This window comes from Protopterus annectens, chromosome 7.part0 (genome assembly GCF_019279795.1).
Source record: "Protopterus annectens isolate FY-2018-M chromosome 7.part0, PAN1.0, whole genome shotgun sequence".
NCBI lineage: Eukaryota > Metazoa > Chordata > Ceratodontiformes > Protopteridae > Protopterus > Protopterus annectens.
The window spans coordinates 1055282551-1055307772 of NC_056739.1; the positions used below are offsets into that span (position 1 = coordinate 1055282551).

Sequence of the window (25222 nt, forward strand, 5' to 3'; positions counted from 1 at the left end):
TTGACTGATTTGGAAAGCGAAGAAAGGGGATAGAATAGCCTTCGGAAATGATGGACTGTACCCATTTGTCTTGAGTCAGGGATAGCCAGGCTTCTGGGTACAGTGACAATCTTCCCCCGACTGCCTCCGAAGATGGGCAGTCGGGCAACACCTCAGGGATGCTGAAAGGGCTTGTCAGGGAAGGCTTCCCGATTGCCCTGGTTCTGCGGACCCCCCCTGCCCCTAGGGCGACGTCTACCATTGTTATTCCCGCCTCTGCCTCTGGTGGGAAAACGACTCTGTGCGTCAGGTGAAGTCCCTGGAGATTGTTTACGGAACCACATCTTTCCACCCTTTTGGCCTTTGGGGTAAGGCCTGGAAGGAGTAGAAAAACGGACTCCGACGGCAGAAAGGGTCTTGCCATCAGTCTCGCACCTAGTCAGGGTTTCTTTCACTTGAGGACCAAAGAGAGATGATCCATCAAAAGGGGAGTTTGTGAAAGACGTCTTGAAAGGGTCCGCAAAATTGCATAGCCGCATCCAGGCGTGCCTACGTAAGGCTACACCTGTCCCTGCGGCTCTGCTCGCTCCATCAGCCGCGTAAGAAAGAAGGCGCATGGAGGAGTTGGTTATGGAATTAAGGGTAGCCAGCTGCGTGTTCATCTTGTCTTGGAAACCCGCAGCTGTAGGATCCTTTAACATTTCACTCGCTTCTTTGATCAAGTCCCTTTGAAGACGAGTGAAATGGCACAGGTAATTCAGCGAACGCATGGTAAATGTCGCTGAGGAAAACATCCGCTTCCCGTACCTATCCATGGACCTAGATTCCTTGTTAGGTGGATGGACAGGTACTGAAGGATCAGCTAGTTCCTTCTTTGTGGCAGCAGCTACCACCATAGCATCCACAGAAACTCCTTTTGTTAAAAATTGTTTGTCTGCTGGAGCTGTTATGAACTTAGAGGGTCTCCTGGGAGTGGGGTCCACTGAATCAGGAGCCGGCGATGCCTTCTTAGCAACCACCTGCATGAGGGGGTCGAAGGGGCGGGACACCCAGGAGGTGGAAGGACGAGAGCCAAACGCCTCAAGATACACAGATTCGTCCTCCGAAGGGTTGAGGGCTGGCCAATTTCCCCTCTGTTTCAGGATCTCCAGAATGTCTGCAAATGAGACATCTTCAGAAGGGGAACGGGGGGAACGCTCAGAATCATCCAAATCTGTGTCTGACGTGATGGACTCAGGTGAGTCAATGTGTTTCCTCTTACACTTCCTCTTCCGAGGGGGCTCTTCTGCCAAATCAGGAGAGGCCTCGGAAGAGGATGAAATCCCACAGGGGCTCCTGAGGAGCTGGCTCTCTGCGGTCCGGGATGAGGGAGTGAGTCGACTTAGCCTGAGGCACCATAGAGGGAGGGGCGGACGGAGCCGACTGTGGAGTAGAGCCAGGCTCTAACACACTCCGCATGACCTCGAATGCACCCCTGTCAGGCAGAGCCAGAGGTCCCCGCTCCGAGAAGCTAAGAACCCCTCGGCACCGACAGTGATGGCTCCGAGGCCGATGTCGGAGCCGAACTCACCAGCCAAGCCCGAGAGGGAGAGGGGTCGGACAAGGGTCCGATGCCACTCACCCTCGAGCCGACGAGGGAAGTCAGGCGCCGAGATCCTGCCAAGGAAGAAAACGGAGCCGACGACGGAGCCAAGACAATTGTATCGGCTCCGACGCAATCACAGTCTCGGTTCCGACGACCCGGCCCGAGCTCAAGAGAGTCGAAGGAGGAATATGTTGATGGACCGGGCAGGCATCGACTGATGAGTCGGGCTCTGAAGCATCTGGGCCAGTGCCTCGGACTTAAGTAGTCGACTCACTACCCTCTGAAGGTCATGATCCGACAGCCTCGATGACCTAGAGGAGTGAGACCTTTGGCTCCGTTCAGACAGCAGTGGAGATCCTGGAGCCGAATGAACGGAGCCAAGAGATGGTGACCTGGACCTCTTCCTAGTTGTCGGCTCCGAAGGTCTGGTCGGAGCCGACACGGGAACTTCTATTACCTCGGCTCCAGCCGGAGCCGAGGGGGCCACAGAAACTGTGGACTGAGACTTATCGGCTCCAGCCGGAGCCGATGAAGGCAAAGGTTGAGAAACCTTAGGTCTCGGCTCAGGTGCCGGAGCCGAAGACCTAGATGCCTTAGAGGGCTTCCCTGTTGAAACAGACAGGGAATCCTCCGGCTTGAGTAAGCCTCTAAGAATTAATTTATTCTTTCTTTCCTGCAGGACCCTGGGGCTGAAACCATGGCACACAGCACAGGAGTCCTGCAGGTGCAAAGGCCCCAGACAATAGACACAAGAAGTGTGAGCGTCTGTCAGAGACATTTTCTGACAGCACGCATCACACTTCTTGAATCCGGAGACCTTTGCTTCTTTAGACATTTTGTCTGAACAGGTGTACACAAACACACACACAAACACACTAGTTATATCCTGTCAGATAATACAATAAAAGTAGTAATAGTACTTTAAACTATAATAAAACACACACAATCCACTAGGGAAGGAAAGGCCTATAGGCCCGAGGGAAGAACCAAAGGTTCTTGGGGAAAAGAAACGAAAATTTTTTGGGTAGGGAATAAAAGTTTTCTAACCTACTCTAAACTAAGTAAAAATATTAAATTAAAAGGGGTTTTAAAGACTAATTTCAACTAGAAAATAGTACTCACCAGGAACCGGTAGAAACAACCAACCTCGAAGCTGTAGCGGCAAACGAGATCTGGGGTAACTCTCGCCTAGCATTGTGGGATATAAAGGGAGCCTCGAGCCGGTGGAACCAACTCTCGAGCTTTTAGAGTGGCCGAGTCGGAGCCGAGGTCGGCTCCGAACCCATCCAGCAAGAATGAAGGCGAGATAGACAACTTAACATTGGTGGCTGCTTAAAAAGCAATTACTAGAAAATGGAATTCAAAATCTAAACCAACTGTACCAGAAGCAGTGAATATAGTAAGAGATAAAATGACTGGAATTGAGCCTTTAGAAAAGGGTAGGAGCAAATTACATAATAAAAGATGAGATTTGTGGCAACAATACATACAGGGGAGGAATGATGTTTAAAAGAAGGCAGGATGTGAATGAACTATGCAATGTTTGATAATGACTGGGTAGATTATAAGTAATATATAATGTTTACAACTAAAACCGTGTCAGTATGGTTTGTGATGTAAAATCCTTGCAACTATGATTATGTCAATATGGTTTGTTTTCATTGATATAAACATATGACTGCCTATGTCATATGTGATAATTTAACGAAGATTTTTTTTAAACAAGAAAGAACATAAGGGAGTAAGTTATACTGGCCTGAAGAGCCAAGAAAAGCCAATAGAACCATCAGTACATTATTCAAAAAATATAATGCAGCGTAAGGTACTCATCACATCAGTAAATGTGGATATCCATTTTTGTCTTCACTATGGAAATCTGTCTTTTATGCCACAGCCTGTTACAATGCTGGTCTTTGGCTTTTTTTTTTGCTAAAACATTAAATCCTGCTGTGTGGCTAAGCTGCTACTCCCCGCCATATAGACGGCTTCAGAAAACCTAAGCAGAGGATGGCCAGCTTCCACAGCCAAGACTACGGAAATACCACCAAGTGCTATACATAGACCCTCAACCATAATCCAATAAACAGCACTGTGTTTCTTTATAGCTCAGTCTTCAAGTAACACCAGCTTAAGTAAGAAATAGAATTTTTTTCTATTAGAAGATACTGATTTTAAGAACAGAGCAAGAAATCCATGCTACAGTAATGCACCTTATTGCAGACATTTCAAAGGGACAGAAACAAATCTGATAAACTACATAAACAGAATTTAAAATTACAAAAATGAAAAGCCTTCAACTTCACAATAAAAAGAATGGTTGTATGGCAGTCTTGCCAAATATCAATTCCTCAGCTATGCACTATGACTTGACTATAAACAGACTGGGGACGGAATGAGGGAAACAGTATTGTAAAACTAAATGGATTTGTGCATCTTCTGTCATTTCAAGTAATACATGCAACTGTACCATAACTGCCTGTTAAAAACCTTTATCCTTTGTGTAAACCTCCAAGCTACTAATCCAGAGACTGGGTAGGGGCCCCAGCTACCACCTGGATGACACTGTTAAGTCTAGTAAATCTATGTATTGTACAACAAACACTACTTTACTGCAAAAGCTACTCCCTTCCCACTCTAAAAAAAACATTCAGAGGCTGATGGACTTTTGATGGCATGATCTCTGAATAAGTTCCTGACAAGATTTACACACGCAGCAAAATAGTATAGGGCATAATTCAAGTCAAATAGCTTGCTTGCCCGATGGAATACCTTGTACCTTGTCATATTTTAAGAGTCTGTTGCTTTTCTAAACTTCAACTTACAAACAATTTTGTTTCCAGTTATGCTCATGTTAAAAAGTTGCAAGTAAACAAAACTGGACACAGCTCAAGACCAATTTAATGCAACTTAGTTTAGCACTTTCATCTTAAGGAAGGCTTCTTTACAACAGAGTAAAATAAAACACAAGCTTGATTAACACAATATACTAAAACTACATGATCAAACAGCCAATCACACTTACCAGTACATATGCAATAGACAAAACTGACACGGTGTTAAAACTACATTAAACATACATAGTATTACTAACATTTTAAAAACACATTTAATATTGAAAGAATCTGACTTGGATGTTCACTGCCATTTAGACAACTCTGCTAAAAGAAATTCTCAAACTACTTCCAAGTCATTTTCAGAGTCCTCTCCTCTCATGAAGTGAATCAAACCAAAAAGACTTTTTTAAAATATCACAACTTTCAATTTGTTTAAATAATGCATTAATATTGTTCTTGATCTTAACAGTGCACCTGTGTCCTTTAATACACTGAAATAATTTTGTCACGGTTTTGTGAACAGAGATGGCATCATGGGAAATAACTTTTAATACAATAAACATTTTCACTTTTCTGTCTGCCCAATACTGCAAGTCGTTCGTGAGAAATAAATTGGCACCAGCATAAATATAATTACACAACTGTCAGTCATTTTAAGTACCATTACTAAACTTGAAACTTCTGGAAAAGTGTGTCTGCCTGCACTGAATTTCTTCACCAACATTTTCAGATTATTCCCTTGAATTTTGGTTCCAAAAAAATCTTATCAATAACATCAGAATAGCCTAAAAATATTTCCACTCGTCTATAAAAACTACTACAGTTTTGTGTTTGTATTTGATTTTCTTTCATTTCCTCCAATAGTATGGAAGCCACTCTTTTCAGCCAGGATGACACCATAACTGATATTTTCTTACATACTACACTAAGATCTAATAGCTTTATTAATTGGTTAAAAAACATACAAGAAGAATGTAGGCTTATGACTGAATATTCCTCCAGCTTTGGCTACCAGGTCTTTGGCAGTTAAAAACATTGACAGCATTTTTTAAACCTACTGACCCCTTCTGGTGCCTCTAAATCTTGCAATTCAGCTTCTGCTGGTGCCTCCTTTTTACCAGACGTAACAAAAAGCAGAGAAAGGTGAGCCTTCAAGGTTCTGTGAACCTTGGTGGTACATGATTGTAATCCAACTGACCTAAAAAATATAATTAAAGCTTCAATATAAATACTGGTGTATTCTTGACCTCTATTAAAGATAACCTACAGATGGCCAATCACTCCAAATACAGATTCCACATGCTAGACAGAATTCTAAGAAAAATGATGACCGGAAAACAGAATGCCCTCCTGGATAAGGAAGAACTTGAAAGGCAGGTAAGGCTAAATGCATTCAAGAAACTGGGCCTAAATTATCGATGCGCTATCAACAGCATACATCAAAAAACTCGACCACAGAACATTTAATAAAAATCTATTCAGCTCAACCAGCTGTGCATATACCTCACAATCGCGTGATCTGTATATGCCCTCATACACTCTGCCCTTAACAGGATAGCCACCTGGCTCACAATCTAACCCCACCTACTCTCCAAATAGAAATATGGTTAGTGGAAGTGCCCACTAATGAAAAGCTGGACCAGCAGGCATAGGCACTATTGCATGTGGAATTTGTCATCACAAGAGGACTCCCTACAGGACACATGGCAGCTAGCCCTCCTTATATCCTGAAAAGACTTGAAACTGTCTCAAGATATTCTACAACAGTGAGATGCCCTTTTCTGGTTTTATCAGGTATAAAATAATATTGTCAGCAAACAAAGACAACTTTTCTCGATTACGATACCAATTTTACCCTTGAATTCCCGAGTCCCTTATTTTCTTTGCCAACGGCTCTAAATATAAAACAAATAACAGGCCAGAGGATACCCTGCCCGGTTCCTTTGTTCAGACACAACTGGCAAATAAGGAACCCTCCCCACTACCTTTTGCCTATGATTCCCCCATATATCCTCCTAATTAACCTTATGATTGTATCAGAGAATGCAAATGCTTCCACTGCCCCTCTCATAAAATACCAACTTACTTTATCAAATGCTTTCACTGGATCAAGATCCACCAACATCAGTGTATTTTCTTACTTTCTGCTTCCCTGTGATGATTCTTCTAATAATGTTGTCAAATGTTTGCCACTCCTCCACAAAACCACACTGATCAATATCTACCAATTCTGGCAACTCATTTGCCATTCTATTACTTATTACAAACACTTTAGAACTGTGGTTTAAAATTGAAATGGGCCTGTATGAAAATAGGTCAGCTGGGTCTTTATCTTCTTTAGGCATTACAGCCACCATAGCTTTCTTCCAGGATTCTGGTGCATTCCCCTCCCATTAAAATACTGATAAAACCTTCCAGATCTGTATCACTTTCTTCCTTTCTAGCTTCCAAATGTCCACAGGAATACCATCTATTCCTGGAGTCTTTCCTGCAGATTAATTGTACATCACATTTTTTTTTATCTTATCTCCTCGTATCTCAACTGTTAATTGCTGAGCCTCAACAACCACTAGCCTTGGCATACCAAAGTCTTCCATACATTTTTTGATCTGTGTATTTTCTTGATTTCCACATTTCTCCGAGCTATATACAATTTTTCATAAAATTTCCAAAACATTTCTAATACAGGATCTCTGGTTATTTTTCTTGTTAGAGGCAACAACCATTTCTATTTCCTGTTACCTATATCACTGTGCTGAAATTTTTTGTGCTCTGAAGTTAATATTAAAAAAAAAAAAAAAAAAAAAAAAAAAAAAAACAGCAACCTTTCTAAACTCATGCATAGTATCCAGATACTTCCTTTTTTCCCTCTTTCACCCTGTAGTTGCACTTCTTGCTCTGTGAGATTCCCCTTATTCTGCAGTATTGTAACCTTTGTCTGCCCTTCTAAATAACTCCCATTAATTCTTAACCGTATCTGTGTTTTCTTTCTACCCTATTATTAAAATCCGGCTTCATTATCCCACTCACTAACTATAACTTCTGAAGAAATTTCAACTTTCCCTAATAACTCACAGCAAAAACCTCTGTCTTCAGGGTAAAGTGCCTTAGCAGTACGAAATGAAGGATCAAAAGTAAATCCAAGGGCACACCATAGGCTAGGGTACGAATAAATCTTTAATTATAGAACCAGAACAAACAGTAAGCATTTCTGCATTGCACACAACGCTTCTTCAGACTAGATGAAATAAAAAAACACAAACTTGCCATTTAAATAACAATTAGTCCAATTGACCAATGACAGAACGTATAAAAAATGTATATAAACAAAACCCCACCAAAATAATCCTTGATCATAAGTAAAAAACTGAGATCTCTCATAAAAGCATCCAAAGCAAATTTTGAGAGAAAAATCGCTAAGGACTCAAAAGACAATCATAAGGCCTTTTTTAGCTATGTTAGAAACCTGGAAGGAAACTCCCAGATATGCTCAGAATTACTGCAAAATGATGTAAAAATCACGGAACCTACAGACATTGCCAACATACTGGCTGACAGGTTCAGTGCAAATTTCTCCCCCCCCCCCAAAAGGAGAGATATCTATACCAGAGGATTGTAGTCCCCCAAACATCTCAAATGCTCAGGTGAGAACTGCTCTCTCCAAGGCGAAAAACACAGCATCCATGGGACCAGATGGTGTCCCTGGTTGTGTGCTCCACGAACTCAATGAGGAATTAAACCCGCAGTTAGGGCAGCTGTTTAATCTTAGTCTCACCTCAGGATACATACCCAAGGAGTGGCGTACGGCAACGGTGGTCCCACTTCACAAAGGAGGTGCCTCCACCGACCCCGGAAACTACCGTCCCATCAGCTTGACAAGCCTGGTCTGCAAAGCTATGGAGAGGATCATAATGGAACTCATAAATAAAGACATAGGGGACTTGCAGACTTTGGATCCAACCCAGTTTGGCTTTGTCAAAGGCAGATCATGCCTTTTAAACTTGGTTGACTTTTTCGAAACAGTCACCAAGGCCATTGACGAGGGCAAGGCAGTCCACACAGCCTACCTTGACCTGGCAAAGGCTTTCGACACAATACCCCACTCGGGTATCATTGAAAAACTCACCAGCTTAAACTTAAACCCATATGTCACAAGATGGGTAGCAAACTGGCTAAGTGACAGAACCCACAGGGTCAGAGTTGCTGGCGCCATGTCAGACTCCAAGCCTGTCACAAGTGGTGTCCCACAGGGCTCAGTCCTGGGCCCACTCTTGTTCGGCATCTACTTTTCAGAGGTACAGGCAAACACAGGAGGATTATGGCTGACAAAGTTTGCAGATGACTGCAAACTGGGCACCATAGTTGAAAACCCATCTGACACAGACATCCTTCAGAAGGGTCTCATAGAAACGGATAACTGGTGCCAGAGCCATGGCCTAAAGTTAAACGCCAAAAAATCCATAGTCATATCCTTCGGGAAAAACAAGGTTACCCCTAGTTACCATATAGGTGGCAATCCACTAAGCACAGAAGAGGTTATCAGGGATCTGGGGACCCAGGTTGACAGTAACCTTTCGTTTGACACTCACGTTGCCAATGTAGTTAGGAAGACCTTCTACATTGCCCACCTGATCATGAAGGCATTCACATCTAGATCAAGGGAGGTCATCGTTCCCCTGTACTCATCAGACCAATGATTGAGTACAATACCCCATTCGGAATGTATCTGACCCGACACCTGCAGCAATTGGAAAGGCCCCAAAAGTTCCTCACCAAAAGGATAAAGGGTCTCAAAAATATGTCTTATGCTGCCCGACTGAAGGAACTCCAGCTCTATTCAGTCGCTTATCGTCTGCTCAGAGGTGACCTGTGCCTGACATACAAGGCCATGTCCAACCCGGAATTAATGAACATGCTTCACCTCAAAAAATCTAAATCCATCAGAACTACAAGGGCAAGAGACTTAAACCTCGACACGGCTATTAATAGGACGTGCTGGAGGGACAGATTCATCACCCAGAGACTCCCTATGCTGTGGAACAAAATCCCGGTTCATGTGAGGCAGAGCACCTCACTGACCTTGTTCAAGAGAAATCTTGACCAATGGATGGGAGATCGCAGGTATACCCCAGAGATACTGCTTGACAGAGGCACAGCAAAATAATGGGCATAGTATCCTTCAAACTAAAGGGGTGGCGAAAGCCACAAAATTCTGGGCTAGGCTTATAAATGCCCTAGGGCAGATAGCCTAGTATGAACCTATGAACCTATAAAAGGCTTCTGGTGGTACTTATAGCAATGACTTATCAAAATATTTTGACAGTAGGAAGAATTTGGTGTTGTTGAGGGAGAATTATTATACATATTTAACATACATATATATATTTTTAACAGTATTTATTTGGTGATAGTGGTCTTTTTAAATTTAAATAGACGACAATTATATATAATTATGTGTAGAAGTCATGTGATTAATTTAACATTTAAACATCACTTTGTTACAATTTGGAATTGCTTGAGGAAGTCTAGCCATTGAGCTAGACTAAAAGCTCTTTGTAATATTACTTTTGTTGTTTTATTAAAGGTTTGAGTGTTTCCCACACTTGGTTGCCGTTTTTTTCAGTTTGTATAATTTGGATTACAGCAGTTTGTGAGTTCGTCATAGACTATTAATGGCAGAGAGGAAGCCCCTTCTGTCTTTTACTAGAAGTGATTTATGTAACACTTCTTTAGGGACATCGAACCAAGAGATGAACATCGTGGTTCTGCAGCTAAAAAGGAAATTAGATAAACTTGTGAAATTAAAAGTGACACAGTGGCAAAGGAAGCATATGAAGGCCTGTGTTACCTTTCAAGTAATACTACGAGGGCTCCGAGTATTAAATATGCCGACTTTCGGCACAACATATCCCAATTTGCTAGCCAAATGGCAAAAACTTAACTCAGACACCAGCTTTGGGTACATTAAACTGTTAAATCGAGCAGTATATGCTGATAGAGACAATTAACCACAGAGATAGTTACGTTGCGTAATGAATTGCAGACATATCTCCTTGATGGAACTGAATGCTTTTAACTTAGAGTTAAGCACTAACATTTCGTTTGTGGAGAATAAACTTCTTCAAGCTAAAAAGAAGTTAGAACGAGACGTTATTGACTTTCACCTAGGCAACGTCTTCTCTTGGCCTAGGGGATGTATTAGACGGGATAATTTAACACCCAGCCAATCAGAGCCCATACCAGCAGCTCAGTTGCACCAATCAGAAGTCCCGCTCATCACATCAACGCCCACCACTTCTGAGGCAGTCCAGGGAACAGTGAATGAAGAAGCCAAAAGGCCCAGCAGCAATGGAGAATTACAAGCAGCTTCCCCATCCACCTCCACGGCCATTTTATCGCCTGTAGGAATGAACGCTGGTGTTAGAAAGAAGGATCAGCGAGAAGAAACTGCAATGCAGATGCCCACAACTTCCAGTATTAAACATCCTTTTCCCCTACCTATACGACCACCACAGAAGCCACAATGGACACCCATGAACAGAGCGAGGAAGCGCAAATCAGAGGAACAGTTAGAGTTCCAGAAGAAAGTCCTGAAACATGTAAGTCGGACATAATCATTAACATTTCTAGTTATAATTTAAATGAAGCAGAGAAATCATTACTTAACAAGGGACTTTCGTTTATTCAATCAACTTCAGTTAATGTTGTGGACCTACTGATGGACATTAAAATGTTTGTTAGGAATGTCAGTTTAAAGATTATGTTTGGAAATCAAAGTGATAATGTTATGGTTGGATACAGAAAACCCTTCGCAATTATACCTCCAGTTAATCAATCAGTTGATGGAAGCCTTTGAAAAGGCTTGTGAAAAAGACTTATTGAAAGTTTTTGAAAATGATAGAATGTTAGAAGTGAATTTTTTAACATGACTAGTAAAGAATTAGAAGCTCTTAGAAATTTACAAATGAATACGGATACAATTATTAGACCTTCTGACAAAGGTGGAGCTGTAGTCATATTAAATAGGATATATTATGAGGCTAGAATAAATGAAATGCTTAATGATGCCACCACATATCAGGAATTGAATAATAATCAGTTAAATAAATTGATTAGGGATGTACATGGAGAATTGTATGACTTGTTGATGTCTAGTATTATAAACAACGAACTGTATAATTATTTTTTGATAGAAACACCTATAGTCCCCTACCTTTAGGGGGCTGCCTAAAGTACATAACGACATCATGAATCCACCAATGAGGCCCACTGTATGCAGTAGAGGCTTGTTAACCGAGACACTATCTATTTATGTAGAAAAAGCAAAGTGATCCCCAGAGAAGAGATTATTAGAATCATGATGTTATTAGATTTAATTTTAATTGCAATGTTTTTACTTGTGGGAATAAATATTATTTACAAGTAAATAGAGTGGCAATGGGGATGCCCTGTGCCAACTCATACGCAAGCATTGTTATGGCTTATTGGGAGCATACTTATGTAATTAATAACACTTGTTTAGGGAGAACACCAGATATTACAAACATTTCGTGGACAATGTTTCTTTAGTAAGGAAAGGGAATCTAGAGACATTAAATGACTTTGTTGAATATATAAATGGCACTACTAGGTTTCTTAATTTTACAGCCAGCTGGTCTAGAAATGAGACAGACTTTCTTGATGTCTCCATAATTATAGGTACAGATGAAAGTCAAACACAACTATATAGAAAGAGTTGCAGAAGGAATACACTACTACATAGGAACAGCATGCATCCCCCTCATGTATACCGTAATATAGTGAAGGGCCAAGGACTAAGAGTATCTAGGCTAACTAGTCATAATGTAACCTTTGAAAAGACTATAGATAACCTTAAAAATGAATTTAGAGATAGAGGTTATAATGATAGAGAAAGTGCAGAGGTATTAGACACCTTAGCCTTATGTAGAAATGACAGAGGCAGACCCTTTTTTAAACAGGGCAGACATCATTCGAATAAAAATGATATTGGCAAATAGACCCACAGGCTCACTATTCCTTATACCAACAATAATAAGAGGATAAATGAGATAATCAGAAGGCATTGGAATATACTGACTATATACTGACTATGGATGAAACAGTATTACAAATAGTAGGGGAGCAACTTAGATACTCCTATCTATAGGAATACAAAATCCTTAAAGAGAAAGCTTTGTTATGAAAAAAATACTACTGACACAGTGAAATCAGACAGGCAAGGCACTTTTGCTTGCCGTGGTTGCAACCAAAGTGTCTTTATGGCAAATGCTAATACTTTCAAACATCCAGCCACAGGGAAATTATATACCTTTAAACACTATGCCGACTGTAGATCTAGAAACTTAGTATATTTGGCCCAGTGTTTTAAATGTACCTCTTTCTATATAGGGAAGACTAACAGGACTTTAAGGGAGAGAGTTAGAGAACACCTGTATGTTATATGTAGGGAAGATTAGCGTAATGCCCTAGTGAGACATAATATAAGCCATGGCTTAACCCACAGGTTTAGCTTTTTAGCCATAGAACTCATTAAAACTAATGCTAGGCTAGGAAATATTAAGAATCATACTGAAAAGGAAGAGAATAATGGCTCTTAAGGTATCAGGCAGACAAGGGGCATGGTCTGAGTGAAAAGTGAGTCTGAAACCCTGTTTAAAGGACAGGCCAGTAAATCGCTAATGATTAGTATTCTATACTTTCTCTATATATTATATTTAGGAGCTTTTCATTGGGGGGGAGATTCATCAAGATGTGAATGTTATTTAATGGAGTTTTCCAGCAAGTCTTTTAGGATATTTGTTTGCATCTATTATGCCATTCATTATTTTATTATTTCCATGTATAATGTTTGTATATTTATACAAAAGTGGATATGTTCCTTACTTTTTAGTTAAATATACACGTCTGATATGTCTATTGGATGCTTAAGTAACATTGTTTCAGACAGCAGTTTTAACATTTTTTCTATTGTCATACTGCTATCTAGTGCTCTTTATTATCATTATTATTATTTTTATCTTGATTATTGCTTTTTATATAGATGTATACTTATATATTTTAGTGTTCCTTATTTTTAGGTGAATATATACATTTTTGATATGTCCATAGGATGCTTTTTCTATTATTGCTCCAAACAGCAGTTTTTTCTAACATTTTTTCCATTGTTAAACTGCCATCCAGTGCTTTCTATCTAGATTACTGCCTTTTAGACAGATGCATATTTATACATTTTAGTGTTTTAAATAGACATTAAAATGTATAAACATGCATCTACATTTTAGTGTTTTAAATAGACATACAGCGGTGGTGGTGCTGCAGTAGCGTTGTTGCCTCACAGTTAGACGCTGCACGTTCGATTCTCAGTTAGAGCGTCTTCTGTGTGTTAACATGCGTGAATGGGCATTCCTTCGTTGAAGGTTGTGGTTAGGCCCGGCAAGCCAGCGCGTAAAAATCTACTGCCAATCATTAGCAGACCGGAGTTCCACTGTTACGATCCCTAACCGGGAAAAGCAAAAAGACAGTTAGTGTTTTAAATAGACATTAAATGTTTGGTGTTATATGTTTATATACGTTTTTAAAGTGATATGTCTTATTGAATATGAACAGGCATATTTGTGATAAGTCATTGCTATAAGTACCACCAGAAAAGTACAGTTGTGTACACTTACCATAAATGTAGATGTTAGAGTGTATTCACTGTTGCAGTCATTACATTTAGGGTAATCTGCTGGCAGGTTGCCCTCAGTCGGCCTGATTAAAAAAGTCTTGGGTCTTGCGTCAGTTGCTGTCCCTTCTTCCATGGCGTCAGGGGTATAAAACATGCAGCCGATGCCATTACATCAGTTTTTCTTGCCCCAGATGTCAGGTGCCACCCTAATAGGGAGCAAATAAAATTAAACGCACAAAATTAAACCTCCAACCAAAAGCAAATACACCAAAAAGGCTTTTAAGCATAGTAAAGGAAGGTAGAGGTATAGCTAGAGAAAAGGTAGGGGGCTGGAGGGAGGGTAACCAGGACTGCAACACTGAATACACTCGAACATCTACATTTATGGTAAGTGTACACAACTGCACTATGTTCTTCGTGTTTCACTGCTGCAGTCATTACATTTGGGTAGATTCCCAAAGCTATGGTTGGGAGGAGGAGTTTATACAGCATTAGGGCCAGCTATAAGGCCCTGCAATACAGCAGTGGCAAAGCCAGCTCTGGATTTAGTGAAAATTGGTAAATGATAATGCTTGGTGAAAGTATGAACAGAACTCTGGGTAGCAGCTTCTAGAATATCCCTGGTAGGAACACCTCTGAGAAAGGCTGCAGAAATAGATGCAGCCCTGGTGGAGTGAGATCTGATCCCCTGGGGGATAGGTTTTCCATGGCGCTTATAGCAGAAATGAATGCAATGGCTTATCCATTTAGAAATGGTTTGTTTTGAAATAGCCTTCCCCTCTGCCCCCGCAGCAAATGCTACCAGCAATTGTTCAGATTTTCTTCGAGATTTAGCCCTGTCCAAGTAGAATCTAAGTTGTTTGTGCACATCCAAGGAATGCAGAATCCGTTCACTTTGTTCTGTGGATTGGGAAAAAAGTTGGCAAATGAATGGATTGATTAAGAGCCACACTGGAAACCACCTTGGGCATGAAGGATGGATTGGTCCTGAGAGGTACCCTGTCCGCATGAAAGATGATGAAAGGCTCCACTGCCATAAGGGCCTGTAATTCAGATATCCTTCTAGCTGAAGTGATTGCTAAAAGGAAGGCTGTTTTCCAAGAAAGAAATTTTAAGTCTGCAGTAGCAGCTGGCTTGAAAGGAGGTAAAGTGAGCTTCTCCAAAACAAAGTTAAGGTCCCAGGCAGGGGTAGGAGCTCTCCGGGGTGGTCTCAAGTTCTTTGCCCCTCTGAGATACTGCCTGAGCAGTGGATGAGAGAAGAGGGGTGGTTCTGTGTTATAGTGAACTGAAGTAGCTGAGGCGTGGATTTTAATAGAGGAAAAAGACAGGCCCTTGTGAAGCATCTCAATTACGTACTGCAAAATCTGAGGTAAATTGGGAGCTGCTGTGCTCATCCCTAAAGATTGGTTTGAGGCACAGAATCTTTTCCATTTGTCAGCATAAGATTTTCTAGTACTAGGCCTTCTCGCCTCCAAGATGCATCCATCACAGATAAGGGTGAATTTAAGTGATTAACCAGGCTGCAAGGTTCAATGTTGGAAGCTGAGGGTGCAGAATTTGGTTCTCCTGCTGAGACAGCAGGGAAGGAGTCTGAGGCAGGTGCCATGGATATATTTGCGACACACTGCGCAGGAGTGGGTACCAGTGTTGGGGCAGCCAGTCTGGAGCAATCAAAATCATTCTTTGTTTGTCCTGTTTGACTTTTAGCAGAACTTTGGAAAGCAGAGGCAGAGGGGGAAAGGCGCAGACTGATAGGTGTTTTCAGCTGAAGGAGAGAGCATCCACTTTCCAGGCTTGCTGTGGGGAGTCCTTGTGCAAAACTTGTCCAACTGGTAGTTCTGGGGGGAGGCAAACAGATCTAGGTCTGGGCTCCCCCATTTGCTTGTCAACATGTTGAAAATCCATGGTTCCAGTTGCCCCTCGTGTGGGTCCATGAGTTTTCTGCTTAGTCCATCTGCCAGTGTATTCAATTTTCCTGGCAGGAATTGAGCTTGTAGGTGCACTTGGTAGCTCAAGGTTGTATTCCACAATGCCATGGCTAGTCTGCAGAAGGGGTAGGAATGTGTATCCCCCCCCCACTTGTTTATGTACCACATAACCGTGGTGTTGTCAGTTACCATTAGTTGTCCTGGAAGAATGTAGTCCTTGAAGGCTGTCAGAGCATTCTGTACAGCTAACATTTCTTTTTGATTGATATGTAGGTGCATTTGATTTGGGTTCCATTTGCCCTGAATGCACTTCCCTGCCAGGTGAGCGCCCCATGCATAGTCTGATGCATCCGTAGTTAGGGTTTGGGCGGCAGGGGGTAGTGTGAATGGCAGTCCCTTGTTTTGGTGGCAGGCCTCTGCCCACCATAGGAACTCCAGATGTAGGCAAGGTATGATAGGAATCACTGTTTCCAGGCTATGACAATGTTGACTTCATAGACATTTTAAGTACCACTGTAGTTTCCTCATATGCAGTCTTGCATATGGAATTAGAAGAATACAGGAGGCCATTAACCCCAAGGCTTGCAGTATTTGTCTTGCAGATAGCAGGTTTTTGTGGCCACTTGTTTGAAGTAAGTTACCAAATGAATTTGCTTCTCTAGTGTGAGGAAAGCCATCTGGGCAATTGTATTCAAGCTTGCACCCAGGAATGTAATCTGTTGACAGGGTATCAGTTGTGATTTCGTTTTGTTTATGGTGTACCCCAGACAAGTTAGAACCCTTTTTACAAACCAGATGATTTAGAAGTATGTCCTGTTTTTTTGCCTGAATTAGACAATCGTCCAGGTATGGATATATTTGAATATTTCTATGCCTGCAAAATGCAATAACTGGAGCCAGGCACTTTGTGAATACCCTGGGCACAGTAGACAAGCCAAAGGGCACTGCAGAGGACTGACAATGCAAGTAGCCTGCTTTGAAGCGTAGGTATCTTCTGCAAGATTCCCAGATTGGGATGTGCAGGTATGCTTCTTTTAAATCTAGAGTTGCCAACCAGGCATCTTTGCCTAGCATAGGAAGTAACTGGTGAATAGACAGCATCTTGAATTTTGGAATCTCCAGAAGGTGTTTAGAGTAGACAGGTCCAGGACTGGAAGCCATGATTTGTCTTTTTTGAGTACCAGAAAAAGCCTGGAATAGAAACCTTGTCCCTCTTCCTCTTTTGGTACCGGTTGAATAGTCCCATGTTTAAGAGGGAAAGTACTTGTTTTTGAGCCTCTGCCCACTGATTTGGGGGCAAGTCTGGCCACCCGTTTGGTGTTGGCAATGCGTGGAAATGAAATCTGTATCCCTGGGACACTATATTTAGAACCCATTTGTCCTGTATGAGTTCCAAGTTCTTTGCATGAAGAGCAATCTTTCCCCCCAAAGGGGCGGTTAAAAGGTAAGTGCTTGGTAATTTTAAAAGGAAGTCATTGAGACTGTTTACCATGGGGGGGGGGGGGTCTTGTTATTTCCAGATTTGGAAGTGGAGGCCCCCCACTGCTTAGTTCTGTGAGTCCCCTGGGACTGAAACCTGAAGTTTTTGCTGTGTCTGGGTTTGGCTTGAGAGGATCAGGAAGGGACTGGAAAAGACCAATTCTTACTAGGCCAGTGCCTACTAAATCTTGGAGGTTGCACTTTGATAAAGTTTGCATAGATTTAGCTTTATCTTCCATCTTTTTTTAGAACTTCTTCAGCCTTATTGCCAAACAGGCGGTCCTGATTTAAAGGAGCATCCAATAATTTAGCTTTAACATGATCAGGCAACGATTGCTCCTTAAACCAAGCATGCCTTCTAAGCACAGACCCAGTAACAGCAGCCCTGCAGGAGGCCTCTAAAGAATCAAAACCGCATTGCAAAGTATGTTTTCCAACTTGTTCAGCAGAATGCATTAAATCCTGTAAATCTTTATTTTCCACACAATCACGAATCAACATATTTTTCTGTTTAAGCAGTCCAATAATATGCTGTTGATATTTTAACATATGACATTGGCAGTTTAAAGCTCTGATTGCCAAGGATGCAGAAGTATAAACCTTTTTACCCCATCTATCCAGCACCCTGGAGTCTCTATCAGAAGGGGTAGGATTTTTAGCAGTAGAAGCCTTAATGCCCTTGGGCCCCTGAGAAATGTTTTCTGGATCTGCAACAGGATTTTTGAAAAGGAATTTGTGGGACTCAGGAACCCTGTAATATCGGTCAGGTTTACTAGGAGCCGGAGGCAGGGAATCAGGGGACAAACTGGATTCCGAGAACACATCATAAACGATGTCTAGTACAGGAGGTATAGCCAAAGGCCTATGCTGAGGTAGAAGAAGGAAATCCCTAAGCCTCTTTTTTGAATCAGAAAATTCCTGACTTTCCCAGTGGAAATGCTCCCTTAAAGTATGTAAAGTTTCCCCAAAAGAGAAATCCTCAGGAAGAGAAGCAGAGGGAATGGAATCCTCTGCATCAGAATCCTCATAAGTAGGTATGGACAAATCCAGGTCATTAGAAGAGTTAAAAGAAACAGTATCCTGATCAGAAGATTCATAATCAAGCTCAGCCCTAGGCCTCAGAGGGGGGGGGGGGGTGACTACCCCTGATTAGAGTAAATAGATCTTCAGCCATTTTGATCATTTGTTTTAGGTATAGGGGCCTGAACATGTGGCCTGGGCATCGGTTTTTTTAGACATAGATCAAGATTTAGGCCTTAGTAATGAAGGTGGTGTCGATTTAATATGCAAGTCTACAGGCCTGAATACACCCTCAGAAGCCGGTGCCTGCACGACGACTCCGGATCCATCCAAGGTAGAGACATCTGCAGGTTCCATAGGTGAAGCATCATGCAGCATACCAGACTCCAAATGGGTCTCAGTAGAGGCCTGCGAATCAGAAGTAGTGGGTATCAGGGGCTGCGAAAGTGCCTCACTGAGTACCGGCGAACTAGCAACTGGCTTAGGAGAAGCGTCGGCAGTTTTGGACTTCAGCGGCCTGTCTCTGTCTTTATCTTTGCGTTTTTTGGAATTCTAGTAGCTGGATGGCTAACCGACATTTCTGGATAATTAAACCGAGAACCGAAATATTTAGAATCAAAAATGTACCGACGACTGATAGTGCGCTGATTAAATAAAGCACAAAACCGACAGCAAGGTACGTCGTGGTCAGGGACTAAGCAAGGAATACAGTATGAATAAAAATCTTTATGAGGTATTTGCTTTCCACAAGTAATGCAATTATTAACTTTTACTGACATCGGTAAGGAGCAAGAAAAAGTTTCCCCAACGGGGTACTCAGCTTTAAGTTGAAGACTTCGGTTCTGAAACTCGAAAACAAAAATTTCAGGAGTCGGCCGACCGGCGCTTGCGAACTGCTTCTGCTTCGGGCACCGCACAGCAAGAAAGACTGATGTAATGGCGTCGGCTGCATGTTTTATACCCCTGACGATCTGACGTCATGGAAGAAGGGACAGCAACCAACGCAGGACCCAAGACTTTGTTAATCAGGCCGACTGAGGGCAACCTGCCAGCAGATTACCCTAAATGTAATGACTGCAGCAGTGAAACACAAAGAACATCCTTTTATTTTGGTAGGGTTTTGTTTTCATACATTTTTTATATGTTCTGTCATTGGTCAGTTGGACTAATTAATTGTTATTTAAATGGCAAGTTTGTGGTTTTTTATTTCATTAAGTCTGAAGAAGTGTTGTGTGCAATGCAAAAGTGCTTACTGTTTGTTCTGGTTCTATAAAAAAAAATTTGTTTGTACCCTAGCCTATGGTGTGCCTTTGGATTTACTTTTTTTCCCCTAATACCTCTCAAATAAATTTCCACTACACATTCCTTAAATTCCTCTATTTTTAAAAGTAGGTGCAGAAGTACCAGTATCTAATGTTTACTTCATTTTGCTGCATTTTTACATTTTAGTTGTTATTGGCACAGGATTTGAAATAGTTACTGGATGCATACTGAAGCTTTCAATTAAATGGACATGTTCCTTTAAAGTAAAATTTCTGTTTAGTCAAGCCCATTATTGCACCTTGGGAAACAGCATGTAAATTCTCAGAGTGTTCCTACTACTGAATTCTTGTCTTCCATATCAAATAGCTTCTTAAATTGCATGAGAAATTTACTGTTCTGTTGTACTTTTCCATCTAGGTATTGCAAATATATCCTCACTGTTGAAAATCAAATTCCAGACCCCACCTATAAGAATACTTCCTGCTAAAATCCTTTTATTTCTGCCAAAATGTTCTTAAGCTCCATAACGTCAATTTTACATGGAATATAAATACATATCATTATAGTCTTCCTCCTCTGTCAGTAGCCCCTTAATACCATAAATCTACCATCATCATCTTTTTTCCTCTTCTATCACTACTGGAACTCCTCTACAAAATGTAAGTATTCCTTGTTCATTTGTCCATGACACTCTTGTGAACATCCCTTCTAAATCATTTCTTTATCAAATTTACATGCTCACTTCTTTACAAATGTGTCTCCTGTAGCACTGTTATTTGAACTCAGCATTTCTTAATGTAATTCAATATACTTTCCTTTTTGTCTATACTTGTGAGGCCATCAATGTTCCAAAACAATATGGATAGTGTAGCCATTATGTTACATTTCCCACCAAGTACAAGATTTTTTGAATGTCTATTTCCAGCATTTGTTACATGCACCAAGTAATGTGTGTCATATTTTACAAGACTTTTTGTTTTAATGAAAACCCTCAAAAACAAAAGACTCGCACCCAGAACACCCCCATAACCTTTTAATTAAAACAAATTTATGTACATCTTCAAATAATGAAGTTTAACCCTCCTGACAGGAGCAATCGTCTCAAATAGACAGCTGCACACACAAACAGGCATTTCCTAACCCAAGACGCATGTTACAATCTATACTCCTAATTAAACTACTTTCTGTCTGTACTTGTCGTATCTTTATTCCCCACCCAGATGTGGAAAACAGCTTGTATGCTTCCAAAAAAACCAATAACTTTTAGCCTTAAAAAAGTGCGCTCACTTTTATTACCCACCCCTGTAGTCAGCTTCTTTCTATGGAAACATAAAATGTACAGCTGCTCTCAACTGCAGACTTCAACTCGCACTGAACATTCATTTGCTAGAGGAAAGCTTAATCCAGACATTCAACTATGCAAAAGAGAAAATATCAAATCTACATATAATCTGCGCACTTTTTATTCTCCAATCCCCATCAACAACCAAGACTACAGCATATTAACTTAAAACATGCTCTTGTCCACCCTTCCTTCTCTTTTTACATTACAATGCCTACATTTCATAAAACTACAAAAGATAAGATACTAAGTAAAGAAGTGCCTTTTTATCACATACAAATGAAATGCTATTACTATGTTAAGTGCAATTTACATCATGAAATATTTTATAAAAAGACTGTTAAAATTGTTTTACTTTTTATTCCCTTTCTGTTTAGTATCCTTCCAAACACCGACAAACGGGGTATGAGCTTTTCAGTCCCTCACAAGTTTAACAAAGTCAAAAAAGTTCAATCTTTACACTTTTTCTTATAAAGTCATATTTCACAAATATGATTGATGCTTTATAATCTCACATTTATTCACTAATTTCAACATTGCTGGTGTTCTTCCTGTTCTTCATCATCTCCAAACCTCAGGTTCTGATTCAAGTCCAATGTATTCCAGATTCTTCAATCAAATCCTGTGCTTTTTCCTGTCTCTCAAGCATTTTCCTTTGAAACACTGGAAAATGTTTCACTGGCTAAGTCTCTCAATGAGCTTTATTAACCAAAGAATGAGAAGCAGAGTCCCCTTCTGTTTACTGGCTCACGTTTTGTTGGATAAACTTTTGGATTTCATCCTTAGCCTGCTGTGTCTTGTGTGTGTCATCTTTCGGATTTTCCTGGTTAGGGGTCGCCACAGCGGAACTCCGGTCCGCTAATGATTGGCAGTTGATTTTTACGTACCGTGTTGCCAGCCCTGACGTACAACCTTCAACGAAGGTACGCCCATTCACGCATGTCTCCACGCAGAAGACGCTCTAACTGAGAATCGAACCGGACAGCGTCTTACTGTGAGGCGACAACGCTACCGCAGCACCACCACCACGGATTCATCCTTAGCCTGCTCTGCATCAAAAATGACCTAGAATCTCTAGGAAAATTTATTTGGAAGACAGCTGTGTACAGAAGTTTGAATCTCACACCAACCTCTCAACATTCCCCACTTGCTGGAAAAAATTGGCTTCTCTTCTGCAGTTTTCCACAAACATTCTACTTTCTTAAATTTTTAATACTTTGCTCTTCCACAGTTTTGTCAGGATCAACTCTTTCTGCTAGTATGACTGCATATTTATTAATCTCATGGTCAGTAGCAAACACATGGTGTGACCGTTCAATTAACAAATCCTGCTGTGGAATACCAGTCTAGTTGCTTATTCGTGCTTTCATAACATTAATACAGTCTGCTCCTTCCAGTTTGTCCAATACAACAAAATAATTCAGGCATTCCCCTGCATGCTCTGTCTTCTGACGCTATCAATTTTTCCAACAGCTCTTCTTGAGCAGTCTCACACTCAACCAGCCTTTTCTTTATTTTGACCTCTGATTTTTGCAGTTACATCAGTTCATCTGAATAGCTGTTTAACATTTTTCAACCCTTTTATTGGAGCTAATATACTCCTTCAAGCTTTCATTTATTTTAATCAGCTTTGTGCACATTTGACTTATTTTTTCCGTCTAGATTATTGGAAACCATGTCTTGCACCAAAGCTTGAAATTCTTTTTTTGCTGACCAGCTGCAGGATTCTTCACAGTAAGTGACTTCTCTTCACATTTTCTATCTGATTTTCTTTCAGGCTCTAAGCTTCTTCTTTGCTGGCATCCAGGCAGAATACTTAATAGCCAGGAACTGAATTTACTAAAACTGGGAGAGCTACTGACCCTTAGTTTACTAAAACTGGGAGAGTTACTGATCATATCTTTCTCGGTTTCTTTCTTCAACAGCTTCAGCTCTCACAGTGTGATCAAAGTGCAACCATCCTGGAAGTCTGCAGAACACGTCAAGTGTGTATTGAAGATTTTTTAGATTCCACCTCCCAACCAGGATATCCAATTAGATAGCAGTACAGGCAGCAAATGGGTCCAGCCAGGACACCAGCACAGCTTTTATCCCTAGAAACCTACCAGGCCTCACAGATCATACAGCCTGGTAGAGAAGAATGGCACCACCAGTGTTCTTATGGTCCCAAAAACTGACAGAGAAGATGGAAACAGTTCCACAGGTTCCACAAATGGTTGTGGTCAACAGAGGAAGGGTAAGAGGCAGAAGGAGTGCTCTGACAAAGTGTGGTGATTTGTGCGATCTCTCACTGTGACACCCAAAGTATTTAACCTTAGTAGTTGCACCTTTTTTGAAGACCAGTTTTACACAAGGGATTAGGATTACTGCTATAAAATGGGCTAACTTAAACAACATATCTTGGATTTGTAATTATCAGAAATTTGAACTTAAAATTAGCATTATCAAGAAGCTGTTTTAACACAGAACTATTGCATAAATCAAGTACATTACACTCAATCCACCACAGCATCCAGCTATGGAAGCTTTTGAACATCTTTGAGAGACAGACATTAGGCTCGTCTTAAGCTAGCAACCTAAGTTTATAAAACACAGTCTTTCTACTGCTTACCATAAAGCACTAAACTCTGAGAAGTAATCAGAGTGCCTTCTACATGAAAGGTAAGAATGGCAGTCTGATCATTACTTAGTAGGTAAGTATAGTAAAAAGGCACTTTCCATATTCAGTAGTAAACAGTTTTATAAACTTTATTATAAATACTAATATGAATTTTACCTTTTGAAAAGTTGATTTAAAATGACTAGATGTGCTTCATGGCAGTTTCATTACTATTAATGTTAATATTTTTTTTATATGTCAGTTAACCTACAGTAACATTTTTTTGGCACTCCAAAAATGCATAAAACCCCACTTGACCCAGAAATGCATAAAACCCCACTTGACCCTCCCTTGAAACTTAAGAGACTCAACTTCTATCTCCAAAACAGAAGGCATTCCCTTGTGTTTGGACATTTTAAATATTGTTACACAAAGTACCAAATCTTACTTCTGGGATTCTTGGCATTTTTTTGAGAAACTGGGATCTATGAATTTTAATAGTTAATTCTGCTACACATTTTTTTTAATCACAGAGATGTATAATCCCGAACTCTTCCATCCTCCGTAAAGTAGGGACAGTATGTACAAGGAGCTTTCTAGCTAAAAATCACTTTTTATGCGAAAAACATTACATGTGGTCCATCCTTAAGGATCTTGCACTCACATTTAATTATTTTATGTTTTAACTGTCACATTTTTAGACAAGTGAACACTATAGCTATGGATGCAGCTGTTAACACTATATTCACTAACATAGTGCTAAATGAGTGGGAGAGCATATTTCTGTATAAGCAAGTTTTTAGAAACTTTTATTATACTGTCACTTTACTGACCACTTCTTTTTAGCAGTAGGTTCTAATCAGAACAAGATAATTTTTACACAATATTAACCATAGCTGGAATTTTTTGAATTTTACTTTCGGTGTCAATTCTGAGACCAATAACTTTCTACACGTAACATTTTATGACAGAACAAACAAATGTTTTTCAACTCATTTATTTGTGTTTGATTACTGGGATGGTCTGACACAGGGCCATGCAAGACCCCTTTTTGGAGGAGGCTTAGGGAGGAAAACTCCACAAAATTACACATTCTTAAAAAAAAAAAAAAAAAAAAAAAAAAAAAAAAAAAGGAAAAATGTAGACAATATGAAATTATACAACATGCTAAAATTAATGAATCAGCACAATGATTATTCTTTCTCCCTTGTCCCCAAAAGTTACACAGCACTGTAAAGCACTTGGTGTGCAAAGAGAAGGAGGGATATAGAGGGAGTCGAAAAGATTACCATAAGGAAGTGACACAGCAAGGAGCCGTTATGAAAGGGAAGATTGTTGAGCAATTTGTGGAGAAGGATTTAATGCAAGTGAAAAGGTAACAGTTTTGAGATGAAAGAGTAATACTGGAGAATTCTAGGATAATAAAAGGCAGACAGTATTATTAGAAGAAACTGAATGTTGTATTTTCCTATGTTCTTTACTGGGAGAGGATAAGCCCTCTGACC

The 25222-nt window shown here is 40.6% G+C and overlaps 1 protein-coding gene across 3 annotated transcripts in view; it reads right to left on the bottom strand.

Annotated features, from left to right (window-relative positions):
* Positions 1-25222, bottom strand: part of BORCS6 (BLOC-1 related complex subunit 6) — a 464581-nt gene that overhangs the window by 284625 nt on the left and 154734 nt on the right. The window lies entirely within an intron of this gene.